The 13,238-nt window shown below is 34.6% G+C and overlaps 1 protein-coding gene across 4 annotated transcripts in view; it reads right to left on the bottom strand.

Annotated features, from left to right (window-relative positions):
• Art1 (arginine methyltransferase 1) overlaps positions 1-13,238 on the bottom strand; it is a 181,488-nt gene that overhangs the window by 109,268 nt on the left and 58,982 nt on the right. The window lies entirely within an intron of this gene.

The following is a 13,238-nucleotide window of genomic DNA, read 5'->3' as shown; positions in this document are numbered from 1 at the left end:
CAATCACAATACATCCATGTCCATGGCGAGATTCGAACCCACAGCCTTTTGGTTGGAGAGTGGATATGCTTACCTCTCGGCCAACCAGGCAGGCATTTGGTTTGCAATTTGGCTGAAGCATACTGAATTAAATTTTTAACATTCTAGTTTATATTTTAGAAACAAAATGTTTTGAAAAACACTCGGGTATTTTTTAACACGCTTGTGCTGGCTATGTTGCGCAAATGTCATGCATCTGGCATTGCCTCGCTTGTTTTTGAAAATTTCTCTTCTGCTTTGGGTGAGCAAGCATGTTTTTATGCAGCAACTGTATTATCAGTTATTTTTTTTTCAAAGCAAACTGTTCCTCACTCCTCCCCCAAATGAAGCCCTTCAGAAATTCTCATGCTTAAGTATAGTTTACAGGATGACATGTAATTCATTGTCCACTAGAGTAACTGTTAATGCATCATCCATAACAGCACAGCTGTAAATTAATGGATAATTGTTTAATTAGCAAATTATTGCATATAGCAAATTAATAGTTACAAGTAATCAAGCATAAATACACAAAACTGATTAGGTACAGTAGTTTTGTGTATTTATTTTCAATTCTGACTGCTTACTGGTTTTTATATACTGGCTTGATATATTTCAATTTCACTATGTATGTATTACAAACACATCACTATGCTTACATTGAACATGAATAATCATAGAAGTAGCAGTGGCATTTTATTGCTAGTTTTATTATTCATGGCCAAAACTGTACTCATTTTAAGAATTTTAAGGCTTCATAATATAAACTAAATTAACGTGGAGAACACTAAAACACCTATAGCAAACAATATGAGCTTTGCTTGTGCAAGATAAGAGTAAGCTTTTTCCAGATTCATTATGTTTGATATGCTGCACGTGACACATGAATTTTTCTGCTTCAGTGGACTGAATATTTGAAAAACAACATACAGAAGTAAAACCGAATATTCAGCATCCCTGATAAATATTTATAATTTCTGGATTTCCTGGATTGTATTACAGAAGTTTACTCAGCCACAGAAGCCTTTCAATTTGAAAAGTTGCCCAAAATAAGGGGAAACTTTTCTAATTGGCTGCATTTGTTATGATGCATTAACAAGAATTTTTCTAGCAAAACTGAATATCTGGCATGTCCCTAGAGGAAAAGAAAAAGGATGGAAAGCTTGGAGAAGAACAAGTTGAGTTCAGGCCAAACAGAGGTTGTTATGCTTTCACTTTAAGATAAATAGTTGAAAAATAATGGAATATAACATGGATCTATATTTAAATTTTGTAGCTCTGGAAAAGCAAATGGTAAGGTGCCAAGAGAAAAACTGTTCAAAATGCTACAATTATATGATGAATAAAGGACATTATATCAAGCAGTACAAAGGTGTAAGACAAAGGTGCATGCTATCCTGCTGTTATTCAACATCTATGTGAATCACATTATGAAGGAAAATGGCATTAGGCCTAATATCAAAATTGAGGATATTTTGCTCTTTATTCTTTATTTATGCAGATGTTATACCACATACTGTGAGGTACAAGTCTACAGGATTCCTCGATAAAATTTAATAACTATTGTAATAAACTGGGCATGAAAATCCTGACTATTTTCATGGAGAATAGTCAGGAATGGGGAACCTGCAGAACAAATAAAACATTTCAAGTAGAATGGGGGGGGGGGGACAACTCCACCATTAACAATCACAATGGCTGGATCATGGTTATCAATGATTTTAATAGCCTTGAGCCAGCTAAGGAAAGAAAATTATGGACAACAATTGCCATCTCCTCAGTCTATAACCTTGTACTACATTGTATTATCTGAAACAGTGAATTTCATGATTGATTTTCTTGAGTTTTTGGGTTAGAAACCAAAATTTGATGGAGGGAGGATCCCACTTACCTGTGCTAAAGATAAACTTGGCAACCTAATGAAGAAAGACTTAGAGAAAGTTCTAGTTAGTAGCAAGAAGAAATTACTCAACCACCAAAGAGGTGTATGCAAACAAATGTTCAAACCATGTTTTAATTTATATACCTGAGAGCTTTGGTTAAAATTAAAACAGTTGATCAGACTCTAGAAATATGAGAGTTCTGAGAAAAACCAGGAAAGTGAACAGATAACATTCATGGCAGAATCATATTAACAATGAAGATATTAATAAGGAACTTGAAACTTCATGTGTAGAGGCTTAAGTGCTGTGAGGACATCATGTTGGAGGCTTAATGGATTTTTTTACAACACTCGAAAAGAATTAAAATAGAATTTAATACTTCCTATATTTTGTCCTAGTCACTAGGACATCTACAGGATTACAAAAACAATTAATGTAACATGCACACACAAATCTTACAATACTAAGCCCAACCACGTGGGTAACACTAAAGTCCTATCTAGGTGGAGCGCCCTATAAGGGCGGTAGTAGGTGGCCTGCCTGGAATGTAAGGTGAGACCTCTGGTGATGAATGTTTCCCAAATCTTTGGAAGCTTAATGCAACCGTATTTATTAAGATTTGGTTGGTTCCTGAGAGCTGCTGCTTCTAAGAAAAGTCTCTCTTTCTTGAATTTGCTGTGGTGGAGCATGGTGGTTTTCTTCCATGATACTCTGTGGGTGGTGTCCAAAACATGGTCAGCCAAGCCTGAATGGCCATAGTTGTGTTTACAGATGTAAAACTTGTGTCCCTCCAGGCGGATGGATGCTGATCTGCTTGTCTGTCCAAAGTATGCCAGCTTACAGGAAAAGGGTACTTTGTAAACTCCAGGCAGCGAGAGAGGAGGGAGCTGATCTTTCGTAGAACGGATAAGGGTAGCAAGTTTGCGGTAGGGCTTATATGCTGTGTGTAGGTTGTACTTTTTTAGTATCTTGGCTATTTTTTCAGATGTGCCACGGATGTAGGGTATGGTGATGGCATTTTTAAAATCTTGTTGACGAGAAGGATGGGGAATGGGGGAGGAAATGATTATTTTTTTGATACTGTGTTCGCTGTAGCCATTAGAGAGGAAAGTGTTGTGTATGTGGTTAAGCTCAGTAGTAAGGGGGTTCCACTGGAACAAAGATTGTGGGCTCTCTTGGTAAGAGTTTTGATGATGCCATATTGTTGTGAAGGGTGGTGGTGGTGGGAGAGTTTGTGAATGTATCTGCCTGTGTGTGTGTGTGTGTGTGTGGGTTTTCTGTATACAGTGAAGCCAAGTGTATCATTAGGCAGGCGTGTGATACTGTCATACTGTGTTGCTGAGTGGATCCCATTGGGGGGGGGGGGATATGTGTGATAAGGCCCCAGATAAAAAACGGCAACTTGGCTGTGGTGCAAGCCTATGCAACTAATCTGGAGTCAGAATACTCTGCCTTCTAAGAAGAAGTGGATGCTGCTTTTGACAGGGTGTCGACATGGAATCAGTCCTGCTAATGGGTGACTTCAATGCACATGTTGGAACAGATGACTAGACATGGAGGGGTGTGGTAGGGAGGAACGGAGACCCTGACCTTAATGCGAATGGGTTGAAATTATTGGACTTCTGCTGAGCAAACAGCTTGTCCATAATGAATACCTTCTTCCAGCACAGAGAAGTCCATAAGTATACCTGGTACAGGAATACACTTGGACAAAGGTCTCTGATTGACTTCTTTATAGTTTCAGCAGACCTATTTTCCTCAGTGCTAGACATTCGTGTGAGGAGAGGGGCAGAATTGTCAACTGACCACCACCTTGTTGTCTGCACTCCACGACTACAGAAACTAAATGCTACCATCAACGATGGTAGACCTAAACAGCTATACCACGTGAAATGGGAGGCATTGGAAAATGACGCTATGAGAAAGAAATTTACAGATAACATCTCCTCCAGGTTCAAAGAGATTCCCAGACATACTGCAGATGTTGAGGAAGAGTGGGAGCTGTTCAGAACAGCTGTCACTGCCTCTGCACTCTCATGCTGTGGCAGAAATTGGCTTGCCGTGGCGACAGGCAGTGAGAAATGGACACCTCGGTGGAACCAAGAGGTTCAAAAAGCTGTCCGGGCAAAAATGGAGGCCTACCTAACATGGCTTAGGGTCAGGTCACCTGAGATGTGTTTCTGGTACACTGAGGCACGAAAAAGCTGCTGCTGAGGCAGTAAAGACAGCAAATTAGAAGGCTTGGGAATCCTTTGGAGAAAGATTAGACTCATCCTATGCAAATACAAACAAGGTATTCTGGCAGACCATCTGCTGCCTTCGAGGGAGGAAATCATGCACAGAGGGCAATTAAGGCCTCTAATGGTGCACTTTTAACAACCGAGAAGGATATCCTCCACAGATTGAGGGAATACTTTGAGAGCCTTCTTAACCCAGATGGCCCGGCAGCTGTGGACATCCAAGAGGTGCAGATCGGGGCGATGACTAGTCTCACAGCAGAAGAGGTCCACTTAGCAATAAAATTGCTAAATTCGGGTAGGGCTGCTGGTGATGATGAAATTCGGCCCGAAATGCTAAAAGCCTTAAATCGAGACAATGTTCTCTGGCTGACTCGAGTTTGTCAGGCTGCTTGGAGATCTGGGCAAGCACGAAAGCAGTGGCAGACAGGCATAACAATACCAGTCTTCAAGAAGAGTTTCCTGAATTTCAGAAGCTCTGCAATTCAGGAAACCCTCAATACCCAACCATTGCTTCTCCGTGTTAAGAGATCACAGTTACGTGGTACGGGCACCTGGTCAGAATGCCACAAGAGAGGCTTCCCCAGCAGGCGTTCTTTGCCAAGCCAGAAGGTGGGAGGCCACGCAGAAGGCCGAGGACTCGCTGGATAGATTGTATCCAAAACCTTGGGTAGACATGTCTGGGAGTCCCACTAGAACATGAGCTTGGTGGCAGAGGATCGCAACCATTGAAAGTCCCTCTTGCAGCTGCTGCCCCCCCCCCCACACACACACAACCCAATTAGGAAAGGTGGGCCTTGAAAATGGATGGATATTTGCCCTATATATTTTGATTCCAGAGTCTTCTTTGTTTAAGGCCATGCTGGTTGCTTCTTCCAGTGTAAGATTGAACAGGTCCAGTGGCAGACTGCAATCCTGTCTTACTCACTCTCTGTGTGGAACCAGTTGGTTAAGGTGTCTGTCCTCCACCTGCACTGCACCTTCAGATTTCTTGTATGGGATTCTTTATTATTCTTATAGTTTTGTTGGGAATTTCAAATTCTTATATGGTTTCCCATAGTTCTCTTCTATGGATTTAATCAAATGCCTGACAAAGTCTATGAAATTTATATAGCAACTTTGGTTGCACTCTAGCATCTTTTCTATTAGATGTCTAAGGTGGATAATTGATCGATTGTGCTTTGTCCTGGTCTGAGACCTGCTTGTTCTTGTCCTAATGTTCTTATAATAATATAGACAAGTTATATAGACAAGAATAATCGTTAATATATATAGACAAGAACAAGTCATTAATATAGACAAGAACAAGAACTTGTTCTTGTCTATATATGGCTTAATTTGTTTTGGGGTAGTTTAGTAAAAACCTTATTTGGAATACTGAAGAGGTTAATGCCTCTGTAATTATTGCATTCTGTTTTATCTTCTTTTTTTTTTGCATATCAGAGTTATAACTGATTTGGTCCAATCAGTAGGTATTACTTCATTTTTGTAGATCCCTTCAAATGTTTTTAATGGCTCCAAAAGTTGTTCCTTTCCTGCTTTTAAGAATTCTGTGTGTATTTGATCAATACCAGGTGCTTTCCTAGTTTTAAGTTTATCTATGCCGTGTGCTATTATTTCTTTCATAAAGATATTTGTTTCCTCTTCCATTTCAGTGGCTGGAATAATAATATCCTGAGAGCTGTTTTTATTATATAAGTCTCTAAAGTATTCTTCCCACCTGCCATTCTTTTTTTGTTTTATTTCAAAGTTGTCCCTCTTTGTTTTTGATTATATCATTTTTGTTGTCTGTGTCTTACTAATTTGATTATACAATCCATGGAGGTTATTTTCTTTTGATAGCTTCTCTGCAATCTGACCAGTTATTTTTGTCTCTTTTAATTAGTTTTCTAATTTCTCTCGTTAATCTATTATATTCATTTCTGTTATAGTTCTGTTTTAATTTCATGCTTTTCCTTTGGTCGCTTAACCTTTTTGCTTCATTCGAGATCCAATTCTTTTTACTTTCTCTTTCTGTGTAACCTATTGTATTTTCTGATGATTTTAATATTATTTCCTTTAATTTGCACCAATGTTCTTCAATGTTTATATTGTTTTGATAGTTCCTTCAGGTTTTCATGTAGTTCTAATTAATATTTTCTTAGAATATTACTGTCTTGTTGTTTATTCACTTTGTCTCCTTTTGGCTCTAGAAGTGCTTTCAGATTTTAACTTATTCTTACGTTTGCTAGTACTAGCTTATGGTCTGATCCACAGTTTGCAGCAAAGGTTCTGCAATTTAGGATACTTGATTTCCATCTTTGGTTTACAATAATACAGTTTATCATATTCTTGGTTTGTCTATCTGGTGATATCATTGTCCATTTTCTTTGGGGTTTTGGTTGTTTACCCAAACACTCCGATTACGCTTGGCCAGGTATCTCATTCTTTGCCTACTTTTGCATTAAGTCTCCCATTACAATCAGGAGGCCCTGACTTGATGCGTCCTGTACTGCTTTTTGCAGATCTGTATAGAACTCCTCAATGTCTTCTTCTGATGATGTTGAAGTTGGCAAGTGTACACTTGAATAATAGTCAGTGATCCAATTAATGTTTTAAACCTTGCTTTAATTATCCTAGGTGAGATAGAATTGTAAGACAATAGAGTTTTGAGCCTTTGGTTTTAATATAAGTGCTATTCCCTCTTGGTGTTTGTTGTCCTCCCTGCCTGAAGAGTTAAAATTTTGTTTTAACTTCAGGCAGGTTTTATTCTTCTAAGGTACTAAGAAGTACCTTAGAAGTAAAGATGGAAAAACATACCTGAAAATTTAATGATGTGTACAAAATCCCATTAAATCTGACTTCTACATTAATACTGGTGACTATAATCTGTAACAATTCATTAATTATTACAATCTTGCATTCCTTAAAGGATTGAATTTACTGTGTAGCACAATTTTTATGATGCATCAGAGTGAAATCAATAGACAAATCAATGAAAAAATTTTAAAGCAAATTACACAAGTAAGTTTGTTTTAATGAATGCCATTATAGTCTATTCTGCTAAGGATAACTTTGATTCTGTTGTATCCAATTATATTCATAAATAAACATTGTTGCTTACTGATAATAATACATTCAGAATGTTTTAATATTAAAGGAATAAATTAATTTATTCCAACTGTTTTTCTTATTCTACATGCCTTTCCCAATAAATTTTATGCAATACAAAGATGATTTTTTTTTAAATTATTGGAAGGCCAAAAGTTTGGAGTGGTAAATTTAAAAAAAAATAAGTCAGATAATAAAAACTCAAAAATGTTGACTTTTTCATAAAAAAAATTCTAATTTCTAGGAGAAAAGCTATGATCATGGCAATGGCACCACTTGGGAGCAACCGTTGACATTTTATTGAATATGATCTTTACTATTCTGTATAAGCATATGATCTGGATAACCAAATGTCAGAGGTTTTGAAATTTACTTACCCATGATTGATTTGACATTCATCAATGTTTCTGCAATCCATGTGATGGCACTCTTATTTCACACATCAATTTTCTATAAATGGAGTACCTGATATTCTTAAGCTTTTATACATCTTACTCCTCTTCCAGTCTGCTGCTATGCAATGCAGTATTCAAATAAATGTACCACACAAATTGCTATTGCTAGTAAATTGCACTTATGTATTTGCTGATTCCATTATTATTTCATAAACCTAGTAAAAAAAAAAAAAAAAAAAAAAAAAAAAGAAACCAAAATAACTTTTTATCCCTACCCATAATTCTCTCTCTATCTCTAGCAATAACACGCAGAGACAAACAAGTTACTGTTCCTCTGTATCGAGCCTTGATAAGACCCCATCTAGACTACTACACTAGAATACCAGATATGGGTGCCAAAGTTTCTTCTTGATGGGGAGGAGGTGGAGAGGATCCAGAGACAAGTGACCAAGATGATAGCAGGTCTGTGGAATGAACCTTATGAGAACAGGTTGAAGATTTGTGGGTTGCAAAATTTGGTCGATAGGCAGAAAAGGGGTGATATGATTGAGACATTCAAATTACTGAAGGGTTTCTATAAGATTAATCCAGAAGATATTTTTGATAACAGGACTGGTGGTGGGAGGACTAGGGGCCATACATGGAAGCTGGGCAAGAATGTGGTTAGCAAGGGTGTTAGAGCTAGGTTTTTTACTTGGAGAGTGGTGAATGAGTGGAATAAGCTGCCAGAGTCTGTTGTGGGTGCTATGACCGTGCATGAATTCAAGGCAAGGTATGATAGATATTGTGTGAATGTCGAATAGTTGTTCTTGACACGATGTTAGGGCCTCCCTCGATGAGTCTGTCGATTGCTTGGAGTTGCCCGTAATAATAATTAGATAGGATATTTCCTTCCCTCTCCATTTAATAATGAAATTAATATCAGCAGAAAAGTGGCAATGAAATATTACAGAAGCAATTTTTATTTTGGTTCATTATATGAAGTGGAATATTAGCAGAGCACTGTGTACACTTCTAGAAAGAATGAGCTCTTAAACAGAAAGAGGAGATATATGGAATTAAAAACTGATAAATGATAGAACACAAAGGTTATCCCACAATCAGTCACGAGATTCGAGGAGTGAGTCTTCTCTCCATCACCACTAGCTGAAAGATTATATATATGTTGGCATATGTCATCCAATTCACAGCTCCAGACATCTCCCCTCTGTCCAATAGTGGATGAGAGAAGCCCTCCTACATAGTTTCTAAATATCCATCAAACCTGCTCAAGCCTTATATCAGACATCAACTCCTACTTGAAAAAAATCAATGCATTTTGTAGATAAACTTTCAAACATACATATTATTCCCATCAGATAGATTAGCTAGTTTAGCCATAGCTACACTGTTTACAAATATCTCTATCTGTAAAAGAATCAATAGAGATCCTTTAAGATTCCTATTTCTTTCCTCCTGGCATCACACATATCTCCATCATCGTTGCCTTAAATCCTCATTCTTTACTTGGAAAGGAAAATTTTTCTACCAAGTATATGATCTTTACCATTTGGAAATCATTAATTAACATGTGTAGAATTCAAGAACTCACCTATGCTAGCAAGTACAGAGTTTACACAACAGTGTAGAGAGAGACTGCACATAACATGCCTAATGATCCTCTGATTAAATTTTTCGGAAACTTTTTTTTGTTTTTTATTTATGTTAAGTAACTTTATGAAGATGCTGTCAGCTTTAAAGACAGCAAAATATGTCAGAGAAATACATCTAAAGTTAATAAAAAATGCCTATAAGTTAAAACCTGGTTATTTATTAAGTTAATGTAAATCCACTCCTAGTGAATTACCTAAAAATCAAGTGGGTTTCTCATTTTTTTTTTTTATTCAATGAATTTTTAATTGTTCTACAGATTTTCTGATTTTTTTTTTCATGTGTATCTTTGTCTTTTAGATGTTATTATGCAACTTAAATAATTAAACTGTGTCACCTGTTGTATTATTTCTTCTATGACTATATTTGATCTAATATGATCTTTGCTTTAAATATCATTTTTATTTTCTTTTGTGAAATCTTGTTAGATTATCTTATTTAATTCACAAACTGAATTTTGTAGGTCATTTTCATTATCCTGTAATATAATCTGATCTGCATACAGCATTGTATAGATAAGTTCTTCCTGTTAACTGGATACCTTGTTTTACTATTGTTTTCCATATTTTTATAATTTGATCAACATATATTTTGAATAGAGTTGCAGATAAACTACATCTTGATTAATTTCAATCTCTTCTGTTAATTTATTATCTAATTGTAACTATCTTGGCAGCATATTTTTTCTCTATGTTCTAATCAAAAGTTTTCTCATAATCCATTAAAGAAAGCTAAATGCATCTCCATGTTAAATTGTCCTTTTTTTTTAATAATCGGTTTTAAGATAAACATTTTCCATAGATGATCTTCCATATCTAAAACCTTCTTAAAGTAGATTGTTAGCAATTTCAATTATTTTATTCAAAATTTCACTATGATTTTGTAACCTGTATTTAATAAGCTTATTTCTCTATAATTTCCAGTCATCTATATTTCCTTTTTTTTTTTAGATATAATATTAGCTTTAAACCACTGATGAACTTTACATTTGCTCTAACAGTTATTAACTTTAAGAATCTTTGTAAATATTCTCCATACTTCCAAAGATACCGCTCCCTGCTCCACACATACCTGCCTTTCACAGTTTAAAAGCATCCTATAGATATTTACCTGCCAGACTATACTGACATACTCCATACACAGCATCATTAGTATATGAGCATGACATAGAGCTTTCGTGTAATAATAAAAATATTTTGTTTAATAAATGCCTTTATTTTTTTTTTCTTCTTCACTCCCCATCAAGAATTAGTAGGCATCTCCCTAATTCTTGATGAAAAGAATTTATGCCATCTAATCTAGTTGATTTTCTATTTTTTTGAAACCTTTACTGCTCCTTTTAGTTCTTCCAATCTAATTGATTCTATATCTCTACTGATTTTTTTATTACATTCTAATAAGAAATTTCGATCACACCATAAATTTATATGTTCTATTCATTGTTTGTTATATCAATCCGTACGGTATCTATTTCTTCATTATTTAATTTCCTTAATATTTTGTATATTTCTTATCTACCATATAAACTTCTCTTATTAATAAATCCATCCCAAGAATCTTGGAAAGTTTTCTTCTCTACGGATTTAGCTATATTTATTCTGTTTCCATTGTTTTCAAAGGAATGATATGCATGCTAATTATTCTTTTCTTTTTTTTTAAATTGAATTTTCTATATCTTTGTTCCAAATTTTTAATGTTTTTCTATTTAATATTTTACTTTTCTTTCAAAGATCTTCAGAGGATGTCTCAAATTATCTCTATTAAATGTTAAAGATACCAAGTAATTTTATAACCTTGGTTTTAATCCTTTTTCCCAAGTAAGCAAACGGACAAGTAAGTCAAGTTTGCACATGAACATAGTTCAAGACTTATGGTGGTGGTGGTGCAACACCAACGCAACTCGTGGTTAAGATGGATTAAGTTCTGATCACTTTCCTTAGTATTTCCCATAAATGTAAAACACATCTCCTAGGAGATGTATGATGTTATACATTATGGGTGGGGGTCACTACCCAGACTGGTCTCAACCTTTATTGAGGTCTCATCAGTGAGTAGGCAGGTCCTGAAATGCCAAGGTTTAAGTAATACAGAGCTTATCAATTTTACCTATGCAAGTTGCCACAAGGTGCTTTGACCTTATTAAGAATCTCCGGATGAGAGAAAGATGTGAAAAGTTTTTTACCTTGGGTATAATATATGTTAAAGATACCAAGTAATTTTATAACCTTGGTTTTAATCCTTTTTCCCAAGTAAGCAAACAGACAAGTAAGTCAAGTTTGCGCCTGAACGTAGTTCAAGACTTATGGTGGTGGTGCAACACCAAGGCAACTCTTGGTAAAGATGGATTGAGTTCTGATCACTTTCCTTAGTATTTACCACGAGTTGCCTTGGTGTTGCACCACCACCATAAGTCTTGAACTACGTTCAGACGCAAACTTGACTTACTTGGGGAAAAGGATTAAAACCAAGGTTATAAAATTACTTGGTATCTTTAACATATATTATACCCAAGGTAAAAAACTTTTCATATCTCTATTAAAGTTTTCTGTTCTTCTATATCTTCATTAATTTTGCTTTCAGGCAAACTATTAATCGCAATTGATAATATTCTAATGCTTTCTTTTTCTTGAAATAGATACACTCGTTATAGAAACAGAAATAGAACAAATATTAGTTTTATTTCTGTTTTTTTTTTGTTTGTTTGTTTCTTTTTTCCATTTTGTTTGCATTTCTATTCTAAAAACTACTATATAACCAAAAGATTTCATTTTCTCTATAAACATGTACATCTCTTATATGTGAAACTAGTTTATGATTAGTAATGATAGTCAATTATAGATCTCATTTTTCTGCTATTCCAAGTATATTTATTTATATAATTTTCTTAAATAAATAAAGTATTAGTTATATTTAAATTATTGAAATTGCAAAAGCTTCACAGTTCTTGATTCTTGACCATTATTATTTATGCAAATTTCTCCATATCTACCTGTTATGTTTAAGATTGGATTATTTTCAACTCCAGCACTGAAGTGTCCTGCACTCAATATAGAGTCGTTTTTAGTAATTCCTCATAAAATTGTTCAGAATCATCTTTTCTACCTTCTTCAGGGGACACCCCTATAATATAATATTTAAGTAGTTTCTATTTGATTTTTCATTTAACTATTATAATTTAATCATTCACAAAAGTGTACTTTTGCACTTTATTTTCCATTTATTGTCATTTAAGATGGTCTCGAACTTGAAGCATGATACGTTGCCTACTCTGCTATGAATGATATATTAACTATTAATTTTTAGTTGTTTTAGTAATTACAATTCCTTTGTATTATACTTCTTACATTCTACATAGCTATGTGGAATGTCCAAGTTTCTAAAATCACTTATCTTTATCCTTTCCTGGTCATAATCCATTATTTCTCTCCAATTAATTTTCGACTTGACAGCTCTTTAAATTTTTATGTTGGTTTTATCATGTCTTATGTTTCAGATATCCATTATTATTTACTTTTGATCTATTTAATTTATTCTCTACTCAAATTAAGCATTTCTTACAAGTTAAAATTCAAGTAGTTCCTTCTTTCCTAAGGTTTTATAGTAAATGAAATTCACTGCCATTTTACTTGTAAACTAAACAAATTTAAACTACAAGAGCAAATGAGTCTTCCAGTCTTAAGTTTTTCTTTATAGAAGTTCTCAACAACATGCAAGTCTAAAATATTCCTCTTTATATCTTTTCAGTTTGTATTACAATTATTTAAACAAAAATTAGTGACAGGATATTTTATAAAATTAGCTTATTATTCTGTATCAGTTAAATCCTTATTTTAAAATTTTTTTCTCTTTATAAATTATATTGGCCAATTGTTTGCGAGTAATTTTAGATGAAAATCATATGGAATACAACTATTTTTTTTTTAAACTCAAAGGAATTCTTTCTATATATTCATTACAATTCTTAT

Source organism: Typopeltis vanoorti, chromosome 25 (genome assembly GCF_054136105.1).
Source record: "Typopeltis vanoorti isolate ZY-2024b chromosome 25, IOZ_Tvanoo_1.0, whole genome shotgun sequence".
Classification (NCBI taxonomy): domain Eukaryota; kingdom Metazoa; phylum Arthropoda; class Arachnida; order Uropygi; family Thelyphonidae; genus Typopeltis; species Typopeltis vanoorti.
Note: the sequence above shows the minus strand (reverse complement) of the source record. Positions and strands in the feature narration are given on the sequence as shown.